Genomic DNA, 27,115 nt, shown 5'->3' with positions numbered 1-27,115 from the left:
CCGGGAGCGGGGGTAGCTTATTGATGGCTTCCTTGACTACAAAAGTAAGATGAAACTCATACGTGGGGATTTGACTGCTAAAGTAATCTGTAGAAATTAGAATATGAAGTAATGTATGTTTGTCTTTTTCTAAAGTTAGATATTTTATTTGCTATCAGTAGTTAAAGCTTCTGCTTCTATCTAATGCTACTTAAAACACTGTCCTAAAGTAGGAAAGGGTCCAGGATCATAGCTGTATGTGCCTCTGATTTTGCATCATAAGTGTGTTGCTGCTGGTTTTAAGGAAGCAAAATTTGCATACGCCAGATCATACTTTAAGTGGTCTTAGAAAACTAGCTTGTAAAAGGAATTCTCGAGTGGATTGTAGTTACGAAACCGTGGAACTGGAAGCAGCTGCAAAGCTTCATTTATCACAGTCACCAAAGTTTACAGTTGAGGAAGTTGGTAGCCGAGTGGTCCCATCACTCACCTGAAGTCTTGTAACCAGTTAGTGGCAGGGCTGGACGAGAGCCCACCTCCGGTGCTCAGGTAGCTCGCTGGATGTGCAGACACTCGGTGCAGGGCTTTCCTGTGTCTTTAGGAATGGGGAGAGAGCCCCGGAAGCGGTGCTAAAACCTCAGCCTTTGTAAGGAAGACCCATTCGTTCGGTTGTTCAACAGCTATTACAAGTGCCAGGCACTTTTCTAGGTATTTTGGAAAAACATATAAAATCTCTGCTTCAGGGGGCTGTTTTTATAACATACGAAGTGCCTTCTCTATGATTTATCCATTTGTTAAGCTTACGTTTTCATACATTAGTATTGCTTAACTGCAGCGTATTGGTCATGAATGCTGGTTGCATGACCTGAATTGTTTCAATGAAATAATTATTCCACAAGGGTAGGAGACTTTTCTGGCTACCACCATTAACTGGAAAACATTTATTAACTTGTAAATTAATGATGGATTTGCAATCAATTTCTTAATTTTTCTCCCATCACTAGAATGTTCATTTCCTGTTTGTCCTCAAGCTTTGACATCTTAAAAACTTTTCCAGAATGTTTACTGCCTTAATATTGGATTAAGCACTTAGATTATATTTATCATGATAAATAGATTTTTATGTGAAAGAAATGTGGGAATTTTTGTTACCTGCAGGATGCTTTAAGATAAAAAGCAAACACTTAAATTGGAGAAAGCCCTGTTGTAAATGTCGGTTTTAAATTAAGAAAATTATTTTTCTCTCCTGATATTTAAATTTTTAAATCTGCCTTTTCTTTAACGTGGCACAATATTTTTATGATAATTTAATTATAAAATACATTACTGATTTCTGGTTTTGTTTGTTTTCTTCGAATTCCTAGAGACAGTTTCTGATAGAGAAAATTACATTAGGTAATAGAAAGCCTTACAGGATAATAGGTTACATTCATCACATACTTACCCTGAATCTTCATGGCTGTCATCTACTGTAATATCATTAGTGTCATTATCTGCATTCATTAGTTAGCATTTTTTGGTTTTCAGGTGGACATGACATGACTTTAACAAGAATTAAAAGAAGTAGGGCTTATTCTTTTGAGAATTATTATTTTCCTACTTGGTATATAGGAATTTGTTAAACCAACATATTTAGATTTATTGTGCAGATGCTGATAATGTCTGCATAACAGTCTTTGCGAGTGATAAATACCTGAGTTTCAGGCAATGTGTATACCCAGAATATGTTTCTTTGTATACATCTGTCCCATTATGTAAATAGATACATACATCTATGTATATGCATTTTAACAGCTAAATTTTTTGAGTTTATATTTCAAACCATTTGCAACCCAGTATTTATTGTAATTTAATTTTTTGCTTTTGCTTGTATTTTTTCTATAAATTTGATAGCTTTAGATTCACATACACACTAACCAAAGAGGTAAATTTCGGGCCCTTTGGCAATTCTTTTCCTTGCTACTTTCCACCCTTACTTTTTTTCCCCATAGCTGCCAGAATGCATGTTTTCTTGCAATACTAATTTTACTTCTTTGAGCTGAAAGTTTTAGGGCTCTGAAATGATAGCCAACTTGTGGTCAGCAGCTTATTTATAAAAGCAGACCATGGTACATTCAAATTGAAATTGTCGTCTAATTCGAGATCTCAATTATTTCTTTAATTTCATAGTGTTAGCAAGCACATACAAATGAAATACGACAACAGCAGGGCATTTATTGTGAGGATCTAGATGTTCCTGCATCCACGTGCAGGAGTGTATATAGACCTCTGGGAGGATTGGGACTGGAGAACGGGAAAAGCAGTCGGGGGAGAGTATCGACCCCACCATCTTCTCTGTCTGTCTCACCTGGTCTGTTCTCTCTGCGTGTTTGTTCACTGTGCATTCTGTAGATTGGCTTTCTCAGCTCCTCTGTCCCTTCACTGAGCTTGCAGGCCCTCAGTTCAAACAACTGCTAGAAATGGACCACATATACATATGGCCACTCTTTTCTTTGGATTCCTTTCCCATATAGGCCATTACAGAGTATTGAGTAGAGTTCCCTGTGCTACACAATAGGTCCTTATTAGTTATCTATTTTACGTATAGTAGTGTGTATACGTCAGTCCCACCTGAAACTAACACAACATTGTAAATCAACTATACTCCAAAAAAATTTTTTTTAATTTAAATTTAAAGAAAAGAAAGAAATTGACCACAATTCCCAAATCCAGTTTCTTGAGGAAGAACGTAATCAGCCCACATGGATCGGGCATTAATCCTTGGCTCCGTCTACTCTAGCCAGAGAGGCGGGGAGAGGACCATGTTACCACAGACACTGGGAGGGTGGTGGGTGTGAACAGGGAAAGCAGTTCTCAGAGTAGGGGTTTTAAGGCTTGTGACGGTATCTCAAAGGATTTCTACTGTTTCTGATTGCCTTATAATGCTATTTGCCAAGAAGTCATCTTTGCAAAAGAAAAGAAAAATCTATATTTTTGAGTGGTTAGAGGCTGGATCTTTGTCCCACAAATTGGAAGCTTAGTAAGTTTAAGGTCAGCCTACCCTGATGGGCTGCCTGTGGCCTCCATTCTCACGGGAGAGAGGAGCCACTTTCACAAACAAAAGGACCTCAGCAAAAATGAGCTTCAGATGCAACATTTGCACTTTGGGCAAAGAGATCAAGAGCGATCAGGCATAGTCCACTGCCTTTTCTTTGTGGTCTGATATTGCAGAAGCTTCCTTGGTTCACTTTTTGGAGATAATCCAATCTCATTGATTTAATCAAAATAAGATCCAGTATCCTGTGGAGCAGACGGAAAGTTGATGCTAGAACCATGTGCGTGTTGTTCTGTGATGATTCCCAAATCAGTATGTTCTCTCACTCCTATCTCTACAGGTTGTAATAATATTAGGGTCTGAGCACATTAAGATTTTCAATTAAGTATGGAAGCAATTCTGGGAATAGTTGGATGTGGTTAAAGAAAGAACCTAGATATCAATAAATACGTCGGAGACACTGATGTTTATTTGTTTATATTCTACCTATTTCCAAAAATAAATTGATATCTTACAAAGAGTCATAGAATAAAGAATTAAAATTCGTTTAATGTAGAGAAGATTCACGGCAGAGAGAAAGTAAGTGTAGTAAGAAGCTAAGGCCCTGTGCCGTGCTTGGCAGCCAAAATGGAAAAACACAGCTACCGTGGTCCACAATGCACAGAGATGTAGAAAGCTGTCCAGGAGATTCAGCGCCGTCTCAGGACGTGGGGCTGGCTGCACACAGTCCCGAGGATGTACCTGGCAAGGATCCCTGTGTCAGGGGAGGGAAGGTCGGTCTTCTTTATTCGGTCTCTCCCATGCAGTCTCATGATGTGAAGCGCTCAGGCTCATCAGAACCTTCCTCAGAGGCCCCTCAGCTTCCTCGCTGTGGCCTCAGCTTTCACGTGAGTGTTGAACTGCTTAAAAAGATGCAAAGGTTACGAGCAGGAATAAGCCTAGAATACACTCTTTCCTTCGTTCTATAGCGTCTCTCTCGTGTCAGTACTGGCTTCTCCGGAAGGAACCATGTCCTGGGCCGCGTCTTATATTTGATTGTTCACGTGACCAGGTTCTCTTAAAAGACTTGCTGGGTGGTAAATTCAGTTACCTGAAAGCAAGATTCTGTAGATACCTATGGGATTTGGTGATCCAGATAATTTTGATGTTCTTACTACTATTTTCTAAACCTCAATCGTTATAGAGTTGAGATAACATTAAAGTGCACTGGAGCAGCCTTGGAAAACACAAGGAAAAGAGACAGTTCCTTGATTAACAGGCTGTCTGTGTGTGTTTGTGCGTGCTACAGGATTAATTTAAAACTCCCAACAATCCAAGCAGAGTGGGAACTATTACCCCCATTTTTCAGGTTTAGAAACGGGGGAACAGAGGGATTAAGAAATGTGCCCAAAGTTCTACAGTAATAAATAGGAGAGTAGGGATTGAAAAGCAGACAGACGGACTGATTCCAGAACGTAAGTCCCTGGCCGCTGCTCTCGTGCTTTGCATTGAGACGGGTGCTCTTGGCGGAGGGGCTGTTGGAGACAGGGGTATGGACTTTACAGCCAGAGAGTCTTGACTTTGAAGAGGCTGCTGGCATCTAGCATGAAGCCAAACACACCATCTCTAAGCCTTAATTTCTACATTTGTGAAACGGTAGGAACAGTACATGTCATCTTCCGAGGATGCTGTAGGCATTATAGATCATGTATGTAAAACACCTGCCACACAGTAGGCACTAAGTAGTTGGCCGCTGTCCATTTATACATAAACACATATCTTGAGCTTCAGGTCTTTTACAGCAGTGGCACCATCTGACCTTCTTCTCTGTTCTCTCTTTCCAGAGTCACTAACAATCCTGTAGTCACTGAAGCACTGGGGACCCTAAAATTATCTGTCTTCATTCTAAGTAGGGGTACCTTTAGATCTCAGTTTATGATTTGGAAAGAAATATACAACTTTTTGTTTTTAACCAAGAAATCTCTTGGTTTATAAGACCTTAATTAAGTATGCCATTTTATTGTCAGATTATCTAAATAAAGAATGTGGACTTGACTCATCCCATTCCTAACCTGTTTGCTTATCCATTTGAAAAGTCAATTTTGGCTATATAAAAAGAACTTTACATTTCCAGTTTTCCAACTAGATTTGTGTAAATGAAACACTTTATCTTCATTTTTCGAAAGAGAAAAATGAGACTTTGGTAATTTAAATTCCAAGAGTGTATTTTAAAGTTAAAAAAAAATAGGGCTTCCCTGGTGGCGCAGTGGTTGAGAATCCGCCTGCCAATGCAGGGGACACGGGTTCAAGCCCTGGTCTGGGAAGATCCCACATGCCGCGGAGCAACTAGGCCCGTGAGCCACAATTACTGAGCCTGCGTGTCTGGAGCCTGTGCTCCGCAACAAGAGAGGCCGCGATAGTGAAAGGCCCACGCACCGCGATGAAGAGTGGCCCCCGCTCGCCACAACTAGAGAAAGCCCTTGCACAGAAACGAAGACCCAACACAGACAAAAATAAATAAATAAATTTAAAAAAAAATAAAAAAAAAATAAAATTTTATAATCTGGGTACTGTAGAAAAGAACAAAAATTAAAATGTGTGGTGTTTTAAGCTTCCATTACTTAGCTTATTTTTGAAATGGATTGTGAATCTATATCTACTCGCAACAAATGGTAATTTGTGTATTGGTCTGCTAATTAGTATGGTTATTTCCTGTTTTGTTGATGAGGCTTAAATAAATGTCAGGGGTATAGCCATGAAGATCTTCCAATTAGGCTTCATATTTGTAAAACCCAACCCTTTTCCCTTTTGTGTGGAGATGACAGTTCCAGCAGCAGCCCCAGCCTAACAGGACTCCAGGGAAAGGTTCCTCCTCTGGTTTTATTGAAAATAGGGCCAGTCGGGTCCAGGGAGAATACCGCCACTGGCCATGGTGCAGAACCGTTTTCATCTTGACTACATACTTACCTTCTTTCATCCATTTTATTTTAGAACAAAACACTGTAGACTCAGTGAGCAATGTCTAGACTAAGTCTGTCATTCAAAATTATGTTTTAAAATATTTGCTTGTAAAAATTTATTGAAACTTTCTAAGAATGAGGAATAACTTTAAATAATATGCAAAATTTATATGAACCTAAGACACTGCTCCATATTTAATAATAATAGCCTTTCTTAACTTACTCTGGTAATTGTAATGTGTGCTGTCTGTGTGTCTGTGTTTCTCACAGGCTCACACACACACAACTAGACCAGTGAATGGCGAGCAAGAGGGTCGCTGTATTACAAGTCAACCTTAACAGATGCATGGCCCTAAGCAAGCAAAACCACCGCAGCAAAATCGAGTGAAAGTGGAGGATTGAAGCTTTTTGTTGTTAAGCCCCATTAAAACCCTGGCACACGTACCACTCTTAACTATTGCATGTCTGGGACGAGTAGCAATCCACTCAGGTTTATTTTCAACCTGTCTAATTAATTATGGAAAAGCTGCATGAGAAAATATGAATGGAAGGTTATTTTTGCGTTTGTACTATAATATAAAGTGTGTGACTGCTGACAAACACCGTCACTTGGAATGTAGTCAAGACTTTAACCCAAATACAGTGTTTACAAATAGAAATATGCTCAATAGCCATAATGCCTCCTAATAAGATGAGGTACTATTAAACTAGTGGCCATTTATTCTGTTTTTCAAATTACATTCACACACAGACTAATAGTCCGAGATGTGAATAGTTCTTTAGAGTGAAGGAATAAGGACAAAGTTTATGCCATAAAATATGATATATGTGATTTTTCCATTTTTTACCCATAGTACAAGGTGATAATGTACACTTCAAATGAAACTGCTATCTTTTTGAGTCCTTATGTATTTATTGGTTTATAAATCATCCTAATGGATTTGGAATATAGCACAGCGTCAATGAGCTCATTTTATAATTGATGAGTAATGTAATTTCATCTTTAAAAAATGTGCTTAGTAGTTGTATATGCCTTTTTTGGCATGTGACTTGCAGGTAAGGCATTTGAAAGCCACATTTCAGTTGAATGGGAACTTAAATCCCAGTATGTAAGCATGTTTTAAATATGAGATGTGAGATGGTTTACATTTTACACAGAATAAATCTCATATTTTAAAATACTGCCAGTGAAATTGTTTCTGTGAAATTTACCAGAAAAGATAAACATTTAGATTCTCTAAATTGCTTAGTTCCTAAGCATTGTAAGTGATGGGATATTCACACCTAGTAGGGTGTGGTTTATAGTATTGTGTTTATGACACACTTTTCTTCATTGGAATTCAGTGGAATCTGGGAATAAAATGAATGTAATTAAGGACAGTGTTTCTCAGGCGACAGAATAGATTTCAGAAAATGACATACTTGTTGGGGTCTTTGAAAAATATAGTCCATTGAATAGCTTTGCTTTCTTGGTCAAGAAAAAAATGACATCGTCATTGGTTTACAGAGGGAAGTAGCCACTTGCTGCTTCTGACCAAGAAAAAAAATGACTGTAAACCACAATGAGAAAAATAATTGTGACCTCGGGGGAAGGGGGAGAGATGAATTTATGAAGGAGGAGAGCCAGATACTTGGAAAAAAAACTTAATATAATATAAATCTTAACAGAATAATAAAAATAAGTTTAACCAAATCATGGTAAGCCAAAAAAAACCAAAACAAAACAAAAAGAGAAACCCTAGTTTTTTATTTTTAGCACTCTGTTTACTTTGGCTCAGTATTGAGAATTCTGTTATTATGATTAAGCTAAAGTGCTGAATTAAAGTGATCAGAAAGTGTAAGTATTAAAGTATGAGAGTTTCAAATGATAAAATGTTTTTAAAAATAATTTAAGTAAGTGTGTTTCTATTAAAAGATGCCCACAAAAAGTACTGCCTAAATGAAAACACGGTTTAGCAGTCTTTGTCCAAAAGCCACTCTTTCATATAGCGTCTATTTAGTCTAATTTATACTAATGCCACTAATTTATAGAATTGATCCTTTCAGTCCAATTTGAAAGTATGGGTACCATGTTGTTGTTTTAAAGAAAGTTATTTTTCTCTGTTGTTTCTGTTGAAATAATATTAATTTCCAACATGTCAAATTTGATTATTGTTACATCTGTGCCCCGCCAGCCCTCCTCCCCAACACCCCAGTTATGGATGACAAGGGTGCCCTCTAGTGACCATTAGGTAATATTTTCTTTCCTTGAAAGAATGGTTACGCAAGACAAAATTTATAATTATAAAATTTCTCTATTTAAAATTTATAATTATAAAACTTTCTCTTTTAGAAACACAATAGAATACATATTTGAGAAATTTATATTGTCATAAAATTGTTCAAGAACACTGTTCTTTCAAAGAGATAATTCAAAACCAACTCCTTCTTTCAGCAACTGGCCGGGACTTCATTTTTAAAATGAACAATACCTAGGGTATGATAAAGACTTATGTGAACATGTTCCCTATAGTCTATGAGATGTTTTTGGGTTGAAATGTACCTTTTTAATGTTATAATTTTACTCTTCAGATTTATTGCCACAAATGGCTATGTCATTTATCACAAAGTCTTGAAACAAAAGCAAAGGCACTTAAATTTTCCATTTAGTAAATATATTGAGTATTATTACCATTCTAGACTTCACATCGGTAATTACATCACTAAGATCTTTCTGTTCCGTTTAACTTTGTGAGAGCTTTTCCTCGTTACATCTTTATTTTAAGGGCTTTTGGTGAAAGTAACAACAGCTCTCTATTCCAAAAGTCCCCAAGTTTTCTAGACAAATTCTTATTTTCTCCCAGGCATCCTGGCATACAGAAATGATGGTTTTCTTCCTGTTCTGTGTATAAGAACTGCTTTTAAGGTTGGTCAGAGGTTAGCGTTAGCGTTGATGAAAGGAAAGGCCCGTCTTGTCCTTGTAGGTGTTCCTGCTGCTGCTGTGTGTGCGTGTCCCCGAGAGAGAGAAATTGCCGGGAGCGTCAAGAGATGTGTAACTAGAGAGTATTTTATAGAACCTTATTGTCACTTGAACCGGGGTTATGTCTGTTACCCGTGATTATATTTCCTGGTATAGAACATAAAGTAGCAGCGTGACGCGTAAATATCTTAACAGGTTACAAAATGGGACGACTTTGTGTGCAGCCTTCTCTGGAACTTCTTCATGGTTTTTCTGACACTTGAGTCTAATCCTGGTCAGGTTAGCTAACACACATCCCTCACCCCCCGTAACTACCACTTACTTATTACAGCGAGAACACTGAAGACTCTTAGACTCTCCCCCTTAGCAAATTAGCAACTCTCAAGCATACAGCGCAGTGCTGTTAACTGTAGTCACCCTTCTGCACATTAGGTCCCCGAACTTATTCGTCTTGTAAGGGCGAGTTTGTACCCTTTGACCAGTGTCTCCTCATTTCCCTCACCCCCCCCCCCCCAAGCCCCTGGCAACCACCAGTCTACTTTCTGTTTCTCTGAGTTTAGCTTTTTTTAGGTTCCACATGTAAATGAGATCATACACTATTTGTGTTTTTCTCTCTGGCTTATTTCACTTAGCCTAACACCCTCCAGCTTCATTCATGTTGTCACAAATGGCAGGATTTCTTTCTTTCTATGGCTGAATGGTATTCCTCTGTATAAACATACACCACGTTTTCTTTATCCATTCCTGGACACAGGCTGTTTACATATCTTGGCTGTTGTGAAAAGTGCTGCAGTGATCGTGGGCTGCAAATAGCTCTATGAGACAGTGATTTCATTTCCTTCTGATAATTACCCAGAAGTGGAGTTACTGATCATATGGTAGTTCTATTTTTAGTGTTTTGAGGAACCTCCATACTGTTTTCCAGAGTAGCTGCACCAGTTTACATTCCCACCAACAGTGCACAAAGGCTCATTTTCTCCACACCCTCTCCAGTATTCGTTCTCTCTTGTCTTTTTGATGATGGCCATTCTAACAGGTGTGAGGTGTTATCTCATTGTGGTTGTGATTGGCATTTTCCTGATGATTGGTGATGTTGAGCACCTTTTCAGTGTACTTGATGGTCATTTGTATGTCTTTGGAAAAGTGTCTGTTCAAGTCATTTGCCCACTTTTTAATCAGATAATTATTATTTTTGCTATTGTATGAGCTTCTTACATATTCTGTATATTAACCCCCATCCAATATATGATTTTCAAATATTTTCTTCCATCCCATGAGAATGGGAGAAATTTTCATTTTGTTGATAATTTCTTTTGCTATGCAGAAGCTTTTTAGTTTGATGTAGCCCCATTTGTTGATTTTTGCTTTTGTTGCTTGTGCTTTTGGTGTCATATCCGAAAAGTCATTATCAAGACTGATGACAGGGAGCTTTTTCCCTATGTTTCTAACATTCTGTGAGTTTTACAGTTTCAGGTCTTAAATTTAAGTCCTTAACCCATTTTGAGTTAACTTTTATGAGTGAGGTAAGGTTAAATTCATGCAGTTTCATTCTTTTGCATGTGAATATCCAGTTTTCCAGCATCATTTATTGAATAGACTACCCTTTCACCATTGCGTATTCTTGACCCCCTTGTCAAATCTTACTAGACCATAAGTGCATGGGTTTATTTCTGGGCTCGTGATTCTGTTCCCTTGATCTCTGTATATTTCATACCAATAACATACTGTTTTGATTACGATAGCCTTGTAATATAGTTTGAAACCAGGAAGTTCAGCTTTGCTCTTTCCAAGACTGATTTGGTTATTTGGGGTCTTCTGTGGTTCCACACAAATTTTAGGATTCTTTTTCCTATTTCTATGAAAAATGCTGTTGGAATTTTCATAGTAATTGCATTGCATCTGTAGCTGGCTTTGGGTCATATGGACATTTTAACAATATTAACTCTTCGTGTCCAGGAACACAGAATATCTTTCCATTTATTTGTGTCTTCTTCAGTTTCTTTCATCAGTGTCTTAAAAGTTTTTGTTGTATAGATCATTCACTTCCTTGGTTAAGTTTATTTCTAAGTACTTTATTGTTTTTGATGCTGTTGTAAATGGGATTGTCTTTCTTTCTTTTTCAGATAGTTAGATCATTGTTAGTGTATAGGAATGCCAGTTTAAATAATTTTTATTGACCTGTTTTAAATGGCTGATGAGCCCATCAAAAGAATTCTTTATCTTTTATATCATGTTTTTATTTACAATTCTGTCATTCAACTTGACTCTTTTATAGATTCCATCTCTCTGCTGTCATCCCATCTGTTTATGCATATTCTCCTTCTTTTTATTTTGTTCTTACTTTTCATGTCTGGTAGTTCTTGGGTGATGGACCCCATGTGTAAAAAAGCAGTAGAGAGTAAGTTAAATAGTACTTACACCCTCTTTTATAGATTCCATCTCTCTGCTGTCATCCCATCTGTTTATGCATATTCTCCTTCTTTTTATTTTGTTCTTACTTTTCATGTCTGGTAGTTCTTGGGTGATGGACCCCATGTGTAAAAAAGCAGTAGAGAGTAAGTTAAATAGTACTTACACCCAGAAATGGTGTGAGGCCGTTAGTACAAGAGGCTGAGTTCATCATGTGTTGGACTGGTTGGGATTTTGTTGTTGACATCATTACCTGCAGTGGCTGCTGTTATTATAAGTGTGTGTAGACGGCAGTACTTCTGGAGGTACCGGAAGGTTTTTCTCAGTGTTCCGCCTTCACCCTCAGCTGTCGGCAGTCCCTCTACATAGCGGGTCTCTCTCCGTGTTTGCAGCCGTCCCTCAGCAGTTAATTTCTGTTGCTAGTTACGTGGTCCTAGCCTTACGGGTTTTCTGTGCTCTGGTCCAGCTTTGGTCTTCATAGGCCATGTGCCCCTGTGGCTCAGGTGTGGGACCTTCTCAGCACCCCTCCTCCCTTCCTGCTCGTGGTGGATAAACTTCCCTTTACCTGTGATTGTTTTGGGGCAGTTTGCAGGCCGCCTGCCCCTCCCTAGTGGTGGTAGACTTATGCTTGGTATCCGTGTAGAATCCTGTGCCTATCAGGGCCTCCGGCTCCTCCCTGGGGTGTAGAGTTTGTACTTCTACACCTGCCCCCGTGGTCTTGGGGTTGAGTTTGCTGATGTCTGCCAGCAGCTCAGGCTCTTGCTGTATGTAAATGAATGATCTTCAGGAGTCAGTGGGCTTCGTGCCTGTCTCCTGCAGGCCTGCATCCCCGAGGGAGCGCTTTCAGACTCCTGTCTGTCCCCAGTCCTTCTCTGCAGCCCCAGGTGGTAGAGTTGCCTGATCTGGTAAATAAAATTATAGTTTACCTGTGGAGAAGGGCTTGCGAGTGCAAACACCCCTGTCGCTGAGTCTACCAGCTCTTCCAAACCGGCCTGTTGGTCCACACGTGGTCTTGGTTGCATTTCAGCTCATGTCTCCTTCCCTGTTTATCTTCCAGCTGCTCTTCTTCCGTGTGTGTGCTTTGCCAGGGATGAAATAGATCCTGTCTCCCGTCTCTCTTTGGAGGGGCTTCTAACTCCATGGGATTCATTTTACTTGGTTGCCTTACAACTCAGCATTCTGATAGGTTCAAGAAAAAAATATATTTTTCTTTAAGACCATCCAGATGTTTGTCATGGTTAGGATGGGAATCAACATTCTTTTGCTGCTTTTTGCATTCAAAATGGAAGTGGATTTTAAAGCAAAATGAATTAAAAGATATGATTCTTGGCCTCGAGGACTTGGTAAGACAGGAATGTACTCACAGAACACTGCTTTCATAAGAGAGTGCGTATCAGGTGACAGCCGAGTGATGGAGAGTGAAGTGGCTAAAGCTGGCAGAGAAGGCGCCGTGGCTGTAGGAGGGGAGGCTGGTTAAGTGGTCACGGGTGTGGTGTGTCTGGACCACTTCAGAATCTTCCCGCCGGAACTAGTCTCACGTGACACTCACCTGCTCAGAAACGGAATTCTGACGCTTCTATTCAAGCTTATTTCCTTGGCCTGGTAATAGAAGCCCTTCATAACCTGAATTCATCAGACTTCACCAAACACGTATCTTGTTAATCCTTCCAGTTTAACTTTCTTGCTCTGACAGAAATATCTTTGGAAGAGTGTCTTAATCTCTTGTCTCTTCACCTACCCAGACAGTAGTACTCTTGATCATTCTGTAACTACCACCTGTTTTAAAAATGAGCTTAAGACTTGCCATTTTAAGAAGGTCTTTCTTGGGTTAATTCTCAGATATTTATTTCTTCTGAGTCTCTGAGGACTGACTTATCTAGTGTAATTATAATGAAGAGTTCCGTTCAGCAAGCCAGAACACCTGGGTTGCAGTCTCGGCTCTGCCACTAACTGTCTAATCTTGCCCAGGATACTTTACTTCATTAAGCTTTGGTTCCCTAATATGTAAAACAGGGAAAATGCTCACCAAAGTGTGTGGTAAAGTAGGTATTTAAAGTATGATCTATAAAACACCTAATACACTGAAGCAAGTAAGTCACGGGTAAGGCACTTTGTGCTTCAGTTACCGCCTATAAAAATGATAACACACATTTTTAAACCTCTTTTCAAATTGCAGACTGCCATGTATTTTTAAGGTATTGGCATTATAATTCTGTATAGTAGCTTTCTTGATAATTTATTCCCATATTATTTCACGTAGATATTTTTTGCCTTATGCTGCAAAGCGCATAGGCCCAGGGAGTTGTTGTAGACTTTGGAAAAGCCAGGTAACGCTCTGGACCTCAGTCACTTCAACTCTAAAATGGGGACAGTAGCACAGAGAGTACCTCCTTTCAAAAAATTCATATATTACAAGCATCTCAATTTTATGAAGTCTAAAAACTCGTATTTTCCCATTCATCTGCCTTTATCCCTTATCTTTCCCTGGCCCCTTAACCCCAACTATGAATTTCACCTTACCCAGGATTTTACCCTCGTGTTAGGTTTGTCTGCCATCTAGTGACAAAAATGGTAACTGCAGGATAGCAGGCTCCTTGTGCATCCGGGGAGGATCCTCTCCATTCCACCCTCTGATATGCTTTGGGGAAACCATTGTAGTGAAAAGAAAGGAAGCACTTATCTTGCTTGTTGTAGCTAAACCAGACTCATTTCTTGCTGCCTCATTAGACGTGGGGTTTGATGGTATTGTGACCTGGACACCCTGCCTCTGTCACGCTCCTCGTGGGTCCTCTCTTCCTTCCGGTCTTTTCCAGTCCATTCTCTTTGCTTTACTCAACGTCTCGCTTCTCTAGTACAATATCTTCTCTGATAAATTTCATTCCACACTGATAGCTTTTTCGCATTAGTTTAGTATTTTTCACATTCTTAGTAAGCATCCCTTGCTATACAAGTGCTTATTACTTCCAAAATATTGATAGTATATTAATTTTTCGCTTTATATTTTATATGTCCATGTGAGAACATTTTTATTGCACAATTATGTGTTTAGAACCTAGTGAGAGTCCAACTGAAGACGTGCGACGTCCAATTCCCCATCTTTATATTTAATTCTTTGCGTCAGAGGGATGTAAAACTCTGCTTGTTTTGTTTCCTTATGATGTCTTCTTGCATCCAAAAAATATACCCTTTTAGTGTAGTACTGGCTCCCAAGAGAGTTGCAAATGCCAGTAGTTATTTGCTAGTTTGCACAGCTTCTGGGGTCAGTAGTGCCTGACCATGGCTAGAGTTCCAGCTGCACTAGGTCTGTACAGTTCAGAAACTTCCAGACCTCCTTATTGATCCCAGAGTTTACCAGTATTTAAAGGATGTACTTACAGTTCTATGTGGTTAGTATTGTTAGCCTGCTGATGGAACCTACTTATTAGGAATGTTACAATTTGACATAAATCATGATCAGTATTAATGGTCATTTACGTAAGTTGTCATATGTGATCAAAAAGCTGAGTGCAGTTATATCCGTAGGAAGAATTGTGTTTGTAACTGCTTTATTATATTCAGTATTTGGCATTTTCACCCTTTTTAGAAAATCTTGAGAGGAAGGAACATCTTTTTCTTTTCTTTTGTGTGCCTCACAGCATGGAAGACAGTAGCTCACGTGTAGTAGGTGCTTAACGGATGTTTGTGGTGCAAAGAGATGCTAAGAATTTTTTTTTTTTAATGAGGTAGGGCTGCTACTTACCTTCAAGGAGAACAGAGAAGCTTTCAGGAGGTCCTCAAATATTTGTTGAAGGGAAAAAACAATGAATGGCTTCCTGTTACCCTCCACCGTCGGGGCCTGCAAGTTGGGTCTGTCCCCGTCTCCATCCCGCCTACCACCTTCTGCCCGCCCACTCTTTCCTGCTACACCTCTGCTCTCCCCCAGTTTCTGTGACCTGCTGTAAACGTACCTGCATCCAGCCTTGTGCCTTCTTAGTATACACCTGCCATCTAGTGGTCAGCCAGGCAACTGCAAGACCAGTGGGCCCTTCAGTAACCCTGTGCACGGGACCCAGGCTCTGACCGACGGGGCACCGTAGGCGTCTTTGATTCCATTGTGTTTGCCCTGGTCGTCCCACCACGGGACCTTTGCACGTTTTAGTTCCTCTTCTCATCATCTACTTAATTCCTCCTGACCTTTCAGAGCTGAAGTCAAACATCTCTCAGGGGAAGCCTTCCCTTGACCTCCCTGACGAGGTCAGATTCCTCGTGGCAGTCTTAGTTTAGTACAAGTTCCTGCTGTCCTAATTGGCTGCTTATATTATTCAACTTAATTCATGTTTCGTTTACTAGACCACAGTCGCCATGAGGGCAAGGAGCCCTGTTGTCGGTCATACTCATACTAGCATGTGGCCCACTACCTGGTACATGCAGACGTTTCTGTAATCTTTACTGAATGAATGAGCGTAACACTCCTCTGTGCCTCGCGGGCGCTGAAAATGCCCATGTCGGCCAGTTAGCGCGGTACCGTCTTCTTTGCGTTATGTATTTTCTTATCAGTTTTAAAATTCGTTGAAGTGCTCAACAGAAACTACTACCGTATGGAGGTATTCATTTATTCACGAAACACTAACCGCCTGCTTTAAAGAAGAATTTTTTATTAAAGGGTAGAATTATAATACCCTCATTTTATTTGGTTCATTAGCTAATGAGAAAGCCAGTAAGATGTAAAGAAAAAAATGGATACAAAGGATACTTCAGAGAACAGACACCTAGACAGTCAAGAATACTGAAGTGTACATGCCAACAGGTACTAAAACCATCATTGTCCGCACCGCATACCTGCGGCTCCACTGGGCAAAATTTGCTACATCTCTGGGGACAAGAAAGATTTCCATTGCCGTCAGTCCTCCCCAAGGTACCTTTGGTCTCGGCAGGGTTGTTAATAGTGCCTGTGAGCCGTGCAGACCTCCAGAGCGTTGGACAATCCCCCAATCTGCCCCAGGAGTCTAGGCAGTACCTAACATTCCTCTGAGAGGACACCGGTAATTTTGGACCCATTTCAGTATCTTTTACAGTTTTCCTGACATTCTCTCCACCTGTGATCCTCATGATCTCAAAGATTATTCTTGATCAAAAGAGAAGGCTGTTCTCATCAGGTTTGACCTGATTATTTACATCACAGTTTTGTGAATCTAGAGCCATGCAGTATAGGCCAGCTGTGGTCACAGAATTTACTTCTTTCTGGAAGTTTTCGTAAGAAATCCGATTGGGCTGATAAAAGTCTCTGTTATTTGCTATCTGAAGGCTAGGAAACTAAGCCCAAGAAAGCTTTCTAGCAGGTAAAAATATGTTTTACCTGAAATAGCTACAAATTGGGGTGAATCCCTCTTGAGGTTCTCTGGATTTGCTCAGGCTACCGGCCTGCTGGGAAAGGCACCTTTGAGGCTGGACCCTGTCAGGTGGGTACCTCGCGGGTCTCCCGGGAGGGCTCTGTAGGCTTCGGCTCCATAAATCTACAACCTTTGGTCCACAGCAGTGGCTCCAGGTAAGGCCTTGGTTGCACAGTTTGTCCAGTTGTATCCTGGGCAGGTCGATAAAGACAATGAAAGATGGAGAGCCCTGTAGAATCAGGTAACCCCACAAGGTCTCCTGAACGTCATCCAGATTCCGCTGACAGGACACGCCGTCATCTTTGGCTCCTTTCAAAGTCTTTTGCAGTTTTCCTGACACTAATACGTACCACACGCTGCGTGGTTCTGAGGGTACGAGAGACAAGGGAGCAAGGCGCCTGCCCTCGGAACCGGCTGCAGAGCGGGGAGGAGGGTCTCTAACCAGGACGCGGTGCAGCGGGACAGGCCCCCCGGCAGGTGTGCGTCCAGGTGCTCTAGGGATGCACGAGGCAGCAGCAAGCTGACGGATGAGTGAGGACGTGTATCCTGCAAGGCGGGAGGGGAGAGCAAAGCGTGAAGGACAACTAGAGAGAGAGGGGAAAAGGCCAGGTGGGGGAGGTTCTGCTGGACCCGCACGCACGGGAGGGAAGACGGCTGGTAGAGCCGGAGCAAACACCCCTGCGGCAGAGTCTGGGCAAAAGTGAGGAGTCAGAGATTTATCCCCAAAACAGTGGGGAGCCACTGAAGGCGTTATGGAAAGAGGAGCAGAGCATTGTTGTATTTGCCTTTAAAAAGATGTCTCTGTCAGCAGCTTAGCGACTGTAGCTTTTCTACACGGTGGGACGAAACAGGCTCAGATGCAGGTGGGCAGTTACAGATTTTCCAGTGAGTACAGACGTGTAGTGGCAGAGACAGTGGGGCCGGGAGGAGGGGATCAGTGTAAGAGGAGAGGCTGCAAGGCAGGGGGATCGACCTGTGCAAAGGTCCTGTGGTAGAACAACTCAGGGCAGGTATCAGGCACCGAAAGGGGCCCTGGTGATGCCTTGTGGGTCAGAGCAGAGTGAACCAGGGAGCAATTGCTAACTTTGTGGACACCCAGAAAATGTCATCACAGGCTATTAACGCTCCCTAAAGATTAGAGGCACCAAAAACAGGATTACAGTCTTCTTTCTTGTGTCAGTAAATTAAAGAAACCTGGCCATTGTTTGTACCCTGATCAAGAAGAAAAGGAAAGAGTCTTTTCCCCCTTTTCAGAAAAAATTCATGGAAAAAGCTATGCACATTTCAAAACACAGAAAAGAGAGAAGCTTCCATAACTGCACACGGCAGATGCACAGGCGATGGGAGGCTTACCTGTGACACTGGCTGGTTTTCCAGGGGCAAGAACCATGTCGTGTCATTTAGTGCAACTTTGAAAACTATTTATAGGGTCTTTTAAAAATGTAAATCAACTTAATTTTTCTTTTTCTCACTTTTTTCTCCAGGTTGACTGCTTATAGCTCTCTCTCAATCTATGTCATAATCACTTTTTTTTTTAAAGAAAGCTCCTGTTCCCAAATATAAGCCATATTATGACTGTCCTGGCACTTATTTCAGGGGGTTCTAGGTAATAATTTATGATGAACATGTTCATTGGCCCTTGGGAACTTTCCCACTGTACACCTGTTACTGTGAGATTTCTATCCAGATCTGAAATAGAATAGTATTTTTCTCTGAAAACATATAGTATACAAAGTCCATTCCACTGGCATCTGCAACTATTAACTATCTAACGTTATAGTTAGAAAAATAATGATATGCACAGCTTTTCAAAAGCTATAGTCAGTTGTATTAAAATGTATATATTTTTAATTTTCATTGTGTTGGGATTATGTTTCTGTTAGTCATAGTTTAGTTTCTGTGTAGTTTAGTGTGCAGGTTTTCAGTCATGATATATCTGTGATTTATGAATCCAGATAAAGATGCCCCAGTATTGGCTGTGTATCACACACCCTGAAGAGTACACAGTATACTTTTTGCACTCTAAGCTTACTAGCTGCCAGTTACCCATAAAAGACTTCTGTTCATAAAATTATGACCAGGCCTTTTTGCCTGTGTCATGTGTGCTGGGTATAGTGGAAACAATTCTTTATTTCCTCTGCAAGCACTGTGCCTGCGTCCAAACCCACCAGAAACAGTGTCACAGAGTTAATCTGGGTTCATGTGCGCTCAGGAGCTGATGATGATTTGTTCAAGATGCTGCCATTTCCCTCTATCTTGAATGCTGATCAGATTGTAATTATTTTTCTCCTTTTTTCTTTTTTGTGACCTTAACAGTTATGTAGTATGAGGTCATTAAGCAGTTGACACATTCACCATGTGTTTGGACACTGTTACTCCGTACTGTGTATGGAGATTGCAGGTCCTAATGAACTGAATGATTGCATATACATATTCGATAACTGTTCATTAGAAGCTTATTTCAGTTAGCCAAAGCGTAACGCCCGTAGAAAGCAAAACATTAATCAGTTTTACTTCTGATTCTAATTCTCATTCTGTTGTGAAAACTCACCATAAGTTACACTTTTACACCCCTATGTATATAGAAATTGATAGAACCCTGGCCTAGATAGAAAATGTAAAACTAAATACAGAGGTACTTGTGAAGCTCTTATGACTTAAATGACTTAGACTGTGGAAAAGCAGGCGCTTCATTACTAAGAAAGATATAGTTAATAAAAAAAATAATTGAGAATCTACGGTATATGCAGGCAGATTGTAGAATATGAAACTAACTTGTGGAAGAAAATGAACAAGGGGCTGGCAACACGTCAGGTTCCACTTTCTGGTTCTTATTCTTGATAAGGGGTGTGACCTTGAGCAATTATGGGGCCTCCCTGGTGTTCCTCCAGATGTATTGTGGGGTTATTTAGACTCTGAGCTGCTTAAAGGCAGAGACTCAACCTAACTCAACTCTGTATTCCCAGAACCTGGCCCAGTGTGTATGTGACAGTGCTTTGCAAAGTATGCTGTAAACATAAATATTAAGTTATGTGTTTCTTACCTTCTCGTATTAGTTCTTAAATAGTCAATGATGATTTGTTAAATAGCAGCATAAAGTCCCAGCTCCCTCATAGTTTTTGTTCATTTGGTTTTTGTTTTGATTTGTATTGTTTTAATAAAAAAAATTAAATTCAAGACCCATAGCTGGCATAATGGTAAGCATACACAGAGGTCAGTGTAATAATAATGACTTGTCTTGAGAATCAGAGGACTGCATTATATTTTGTGAGTTCTGGAGTGAGTGGGTAAAATATATTTTTCCCACAGAAATAACGTTGTAAGTGGTAGTTGTGTTTTTAGGTTATTTCCCAAATTTCTAGTTAACTCACATACCTTAAACTTATAGTTGTAAAGTGGTATTACAGTTATAAGTCCCAATACATTGCTGATTACCAAAATTATGGAGAAACTTACTGCACATTCCCAGCGGGGGTTACAAGAACATATTTCTCGACTCATTCTTTCCTTTCTGTCACTCACTAGCACATTGATTAATTTGTGGATATTGAACCACCCTTGCATCTCTAGAAGAAACCCCACTTGATCGTGGTGTAGGATCCTTTTAATGTGTTGTTGGATTTGGTTTGCTAGTATTTTGTTGAGGATTGTTGCACCTATGTTCATCAGGAATATTAGCCTGTAATTTTCGTTTTTTGTAGTATCTTTGTCTGGTTTTGTTATCAGGGTAATGCTGGCCTTTTGGAACAAGTTTAGAAGCTTTCCCTCCTCTGAAAATTTTTGGAATAGTTTTGAGAAGGATGGGTGTTAGCTCTTCTTTAAATGTTTGGTAGAACTCACCTGTGAAGCCTTCTGATCCTGGACTTTTGTTTGTTGGGAGTTTTTTTTATTATTGATTGAATTTCATTACTAGTAATTAGTCTGTTTAGATTTTCTATTTCTTCCCCATTGAGTCTTGGAGGATGGTATGTATCTAGGAATTCATCTATTTCTTCCAGGTTGTCCAATTTGTTGGTATATAAGAGGTTGTAGTAGTAGTCTCTTAGGATTCTTTGTATTGGTTGTAACTTCTCTTTCATTTCTGATTTTATTGATTTGGGCCCTCTCTCTTTTTTCCTTGATGACTTTGGCTAAAGGTTTATCAATTTTGTTTAGCTTTTCAAAGAACCAGCTCTTACTTTCATTGATCTTTTCTGTTGTTTTTATAGTCTCTATTTTATTTATTTCCACTCTGATCTTTATTATTTTCTTCCTCCTACTAACTTTGGGCTTTATTTATTTTTCTTTTTTCTAGTTCCTTTAGGTGTAAAGTTAGATTGTTTATATGTTTTTCTCTTGAGGTAGGCTATGAACTTTCCTCTTAGAACTGATTTTCTGTCAACTTTGGAACAATGTTTTTCATTTTCATTTATTTCAAGGTGGTTTTTTATTTTCTCTTTGATTTCTTCATTAACCCATTGGTTGGTTAGTAGCATGTTGTTTAGTCTTCATGAGTTTCGTTTCTTCCAGTTTTCCTCTTGTAATGGATTTCCAGTTTTGTACTGTTGTGTTCAGAAAGGATGCTTTATATGATTTCAGTCCTTTTAAATTTATTGAGACTTTTTTATGGCCTAACATGTGATCTATCCCAGAGAATGTTCCATGTTCCATGTGCACTTGAATGTGTACTCTGTTTGGGGGTGGAATGTTCTCTGTGTGTGTGTGTGTGTGTGTGTGTGTGTATGTGTGTGTGTCCATCTGGTCTAATGTATTGTTTAAGGCAAGTGTTTCCTTATTTTCTGTTGGATGTTCTGTCCATTGATGTAAGGTATTAAAGTCTCCTACTATTATTGTATTACTGTCAGTTTCTCCCTTTATTCCTGTTAATATTTGCTTTATATACTTAGGTGCTACTATATTGGGTGCATACATTTTTTTTACTGTCATGCTATTTATTTACTTTTTAAAAATTTTTATTAGAGTATAGCTGATTTGCAATGTTGTGTTAGTTTCTGCTGTACAGCAAAGTGAATCATATACAATACATTTACATATATCCACTCTTTTTTAGATTCTTTTTCCATATAGGCCATTACAGAGTATCGAGTTCCCTGCATTATACAGTAGGTCCTTATTAGTTATCTATTTTATATATAGTAGTGTGTATATGTCAGTCCCAATCTCCCAGCTTATCCCTCCCTGCTCTTTCCCCACTGGTAATCATAAGTTTGTTTTCTACATCTGTGACTCTGCTTCTGTTTTGTAAATAAGTCCATTTGTACTATTTTTTTTAGATTCCACGTATAAGCAATATCATATGATATTTGTCTTTCTCTGACTTACTTCACTCAGTATGACAATCTCTAGGTCCATCCATGTTGCTGCAAATGCCATTATTTCATTCTTTTTCATGGCTAAGTAATATTCCACTGTATATATGTACCACATCTTCTTTAGCCATTCCTCTATCGATGGACATTTAGGTTGCTTCCATGTCCTGGCTGTTGTAAATAGTGCTGCAGTGAACATTGGGGTGCATGTATCTTTTCAAGTTACGGTTTTCTCCAGATACATGTCCAGGAATGGGATTGCTGGATCATATGGTAGCTCTATTTTTAGTTTTTTAAGGAACCTCCATACTGTTCTCCATAGTGGCTATACCAATTTACATTCCCACCAACAGTGGAAGAGGGTTCCCTTTTCTCCATATCCTCTCCAGGATTTACCGTTTGTAGATTTTTTGATGATGGCCGTTCTGACCAGTGTGAGATGATACCTCATTGTAGTTTTGATTTGCATTTCTCTAATAATTAGAGATGTGATGTTGAGCATCTTTTCATGTGTTTTTTGGCCATCTGTATGTCTTCTTTGGAGAAATGTCTATTTAGATCTTCCACCCACTTTTTGATTGGGTTGGGTTTTTTTTAATATTGAGCTGCCTGAGCTGTTTGTATATTTTGGAGATTAATCCCTTGTCGGTCACTTTGTTTGCAAATATTTTCTCCCATTCTGAGGGTTCTCTTTTCATTTTGTTTATGGTTTCCTTCTCTGTGTAAAAACTTTTAAGTTTCATTAGGTCCCATTTGTTTATTTTTGTTTTAATTTTCAATACTCTAGGAGGTGGATCAAAAAAGATCTTGCTGCGATTTATGTCAAAGTGTTCTTCCTATGTTTTCCTCTAAGAGTTTTATAGTGTCTGGCCTTAAATTTAGGTCTTTAATCCATTTTGATTTTATTTTTGTGTTTGGTGTTAGGGAATGTTCTAATTTCATTCTTTTTACATGTAGCTGTTCGGTTTTCTCAGAATCACTTACTGAAGAGGCTGTCTTTTCTCCACTGTATATTCTTGCCTCCTTTGTCATAGATTAGGTGACCATAAGTGCATGGGTTTATCTCTGGACTTCCTATCCTGATCCATTGATCTATATTTCTGTTTTTTTGCCAGTACCATACTGTTTTGTTTTTTAATTTTTATCAAATTTTAGTGCCTGAAAGTATTTTTTTTTTATTTAACGTCTTTATTGGAGTATAATTGCTTTACAATGGTGTGTTAGTTTCTGCTTTATAACAAAGTGAGTCAGCTATACATATACATATATCCCCATATCTCTTCCCTCTTGCGTCTCCCTCCCTCCCCTCCCTATCCCACCCCTCTAGGTGGTCACAAAGCACTGAGCTGATCTCCCTGTGCTATGCGGCTGCCTCCCACTAGCTATCGGTTTTACATTTGGTAGTGTATATATGTCCATGCCACTCTCTCTCTTTGTCCTAGCTTACCCTTCCCCCTCCCCGTGTCCTTAAGTCCATTCTCTAGTAGGTCTGCATCTTTATTCCCGTCCTGCCCCTTGGTTCTTCATGGCCTTTTTTTTTTTTTTTTTTAGATTCCATATATATGTGTTAGCATATGGTATTTGTTTTTCTCTTTCTGACTTACTTCACTCTGTATGACAGACTCTAGGTCCATCCACCTCACTACAAATAACTCAATTTCATTTCTTTTTATGGCTGAGTAATATTCCATTGTATATATGTGCCACATCTTCTTTATCCATTCATCTGTCGATGGACACTTAGGTTGCTTCCATGTCCTGGCTATTGTAAATAGAGCTGCAATGAACATTGTAGTACATGACTCTCTTTGAATTATGGTTTTCTCAGGGTATATGCCCAGTAGTGGGATTGCTGGGTCGTATGGTAGTTTTATTTTTAGTTTTTTAAGGAACCTCCATAATGTTCTCCATAGTGGCTGTATCAAATTACATTCCCACCAACAGTGCAAGAGGGTTCCCTTTTCTCCACACCCTCTCCAGCATTTATTGTTTCTAGATTTTTTGATGATGGCCATTCTGACTGGTGTGAGATGATATCTCATTGTAGTTTTGATTTGCATTTTTCTAATGATTAATGATGTTGAGCATTCTTTCATATGTTTGTTGGCAATCTGTATATCTTCTTTGGAGAAATGTCTATTTAGTTCTTCTGCCCATTTTTGGATTGGGTGGTTTGGTTTTTTGATATTGAGCCGCATGAGCTGCTTCTATATTTTGGAGATTAATCCTTTGTCAGTTGCTTCATTTGCAAATATTTTGTCCCATTCTGAGGGTTGTCTTTTCGTCTTGTTTATGGTTTCCTTTGCTGTGCAAAAGCTTTTAAGTTTCATTAGGTCCCATTTGTTTATCTTTTGTTTTTATTTTCATTTCTCTAGGAAGTGGGTCAAAAAGGATCTTGCTGTGATTTATGTCATACAGTGTTCTGCCTATGTTTTCCTCTAAGAGTTTGATAGTGCCTGGCCTTACATTTAGGTCTTTAATCCATTTTGAGTTTATTTTTGTGTACAGTGTTAGGGAGTGTTCTAATTTCATTCTTCTACATGTAGCTGTCCAGTTTTCCCAGCACCACTTATTGAAGAGGCTGTCTTTTCTCCATTGTATATCCTTGCCTCCTTTATCAAAGAAAGGTGACCATATGTGCATGGGTTTATCTCTGGGCTTTCTATCCTGTTCCATTGATCTATATTTCTGTTTTTGTGCCAGTACCATACTTGCTACTTGATTACAGTAGCTTTGTAGTATAGTCTGAAGTCAGGGAGCCTGATTCCTCCAGCTCCGTTTTTCTTTCTCAAGATTGCTTTGGCTATTCGGGGTCTTTTGTGTTTCCATACAGATTGTGAAATTTTTTGTTCTAGTTCTGTGAAAAATGCCAGTGGTAGTTTGATAGGGATTGCATTGAATCTGTAGATTGCTTTGGGTAGTAGAGTCATTTTCACAATGTTGATTCTTCCAATCCAAGAACATGGTATATCTCTCTATCTATTTGTATCATCTTTAATTTCTTTCATCAGTGTCTTATAGTTTTCTGCATACAGGTCTTTTGTCTCCTTAGGTAGGTTCATTCCTAGGTATTTCATTCTTTTTGTTGCAATGGTAAATGGGAGTGTTTCCTTAATTTCACTTTCAGATTTTTCATTAGTGTATAGGAATGCAAGAGATTTCTGTGCAATTTGTATCCTGCTACTTTACCAAATTCATTGATTAGCTCTAGTAGTTTTCTGGTAGCATCTTTAGGATTCTGTTTGTATAGTATCGTGTCATCTGCAAACAGTGACAGCTTTACTTCTTTTCTGATTTGGATTCCTTTTATTTCTTTTTCTTCTCTGACTGCTGTGGCTAGAACTTCCAAAACTATGTTGAATAATAGTGGTGAGAGTGGGCAACCTTGTCTTGTACCTGATCTTAGTGGAAATGGTTTCAGTTTTTCACCACTGAGGACAGTGTTGGCTGTGGGTTTGTCATATATGGCCTTTACTATGTTGAGGTAAGTTCCCTCTAAGCCTACTTTCTGGAGGGTTTTTATCATAAATGGGTGTTGAATTTTGTTGAAAGCTTTTCTGCATCTATTGAGATGATCATATGGTTTTCATTCTTCAGTTTGTTAACATGGTGTCTCACATTGATTGGTTTGCATATATTGAAGAATCCTTGCATTCCTGGGATAAACCCCACTTGATCATGGTGTATGGTCCTTTTAATGTGCTGTTGCATTCTGTTTGCTAGTATTTTGTTCAGGATTTTTGCATCTATATTCATCAGTGATGTTGGCCTGTAGTTTTTCTTTGTGACATGTTTGTCTGGTTTTGGTATCAGGGTGATGGTGGCCTTGTAGAATGAGTTTGGGAGTGTTCCTCCCTCTGCTATATTTTGGAAGAGTTTGAGAAGGATAGGTATTAGCTCTTCTCTAAATGTTTGATAGAATTCGCCTGTGAAGCCATCTGGTCCTGGGCTTTTGTTTGTTGGAAGATTTTTAACACAGTGTCAATTTCAGTGCTTGTGATTGGTCTGTTTATATTTTCTATTTCTTCCTGGTTCAATCTCGGAAGGTTGTGCTTTTCTAAGAATTTGTCCATTTCTTCCAGGTTGTCCATTTTATTGGCATATAGTTGCTTGTAGTAATCTCTCATGATCCTTTGTATTTCTGCAGTGTCAGTTGTTACTTCTCCTTTTTCATTTCTAATTCTATTGATTTGAGTCTTCTCCCTTTTTTTCTTGATGAGTCTGGCTGATGGTTTATCAATTTTGTTCATCTTCTCAAAAAACCAGGTTTTAGTTTTATTGATCTTTGCTATTGTTTTCTTCATTTCTTTTTCATTTATTTCTGATCTGATATTTATGATTTCTTTCCTTTTGCTAACTTTGGGGATTTTTTGTTCTTCTTTCTCTAATTGCTTTAGGTGTAAGGTTAGGTTGTTTATTTGAGATTTTTCTTGTTTCTTAAGGTAGGATTGTATTGCTGTAAACTTCTCTCTTAGAACTGCTTTTGCTGCATCCCATAGGTTTTGGGTCGGCGTGTTTTCATTGTCACTTTTTCTAGGTATTTTTTGATTTCCTCTTTGATTTCTTCAGTGATCTCTTGGTTATTAAGTAGTGTATTGTTTAGCCTCCATGTGTTTGTACTTTTTACAGATTTTTTTCCTGTAATTGCTGTCTACTCTCAAAGCATTGTGGTCGGGAAAGATACTTGATACGATTTCAATTTTCTTAAATTTACCAGGCTTGATTTGTGACCCAAGATATGATCTATCCTGGAGAATGTTCCATGAACACTTGAGAAGAATGTGTATTCTGTTGTTTTTGGATGGAATATCCTATAAATATCAATTAAGTCCATCTTGTTTAATGTATCAGTTAAAGCTTGTGTTTCCTTATTTATTTTCATTTTGGATGGTCTGTCCATTGGTGCAAGTGGGGTGTTAAAGTCCCCTACTATGATTGTGTCACTGTCGTTTCCCCCTTTTATGGCTGTTAATATTTGCCTTATGTATTGAGGTGTTCCTATGTTGGGTGCATAAATATTTACAATTGTTATATCTTCTTCTTGGATTGATCCCTTGATCATTATGTAGTGTCCTTCTTTTGTCTCTTGTAATAGTCTTTGTTTTAAAGTCTGTTTT

General features: G+C 39.1%; 1 protein-coding gene across 6 annotated transcripts in view; it reads left to right on the top strand.

The window, feature by feature from the left end:
* DENND1B (DENN domain containing 1B) overlaps positions 1-27,115 on the top strand; it is a 255,425-nt gene that overhangs the window by 213,785 nt on the left and 14,525 nt on the right. The gene's annotated exons all lie outside the window — the stretch shown is intronic.

The sequence above is a fragment of the Balaenoptera ricei genome, chromosome 1 (assembly GCF_028023285.1).
Source record: "Balaenoptera ricei isolate mBalRic1 chromosome 1, mBalRic1.hap2, whole genome shotgun sequence".
In the NCBI taxonomy this organism is placed as follows: Eukaryota; Metazoa; Chordata; class Mammalia; order Artiodactyla; family Balaenopteridae; genus Balaenoptera; species Balaenoptera ricei.
The sequence above is the reverse complement of the archived record's forward strand: the minus strand, read 5'-3'. Positions and strand labels throughout refer to the sequence as shown.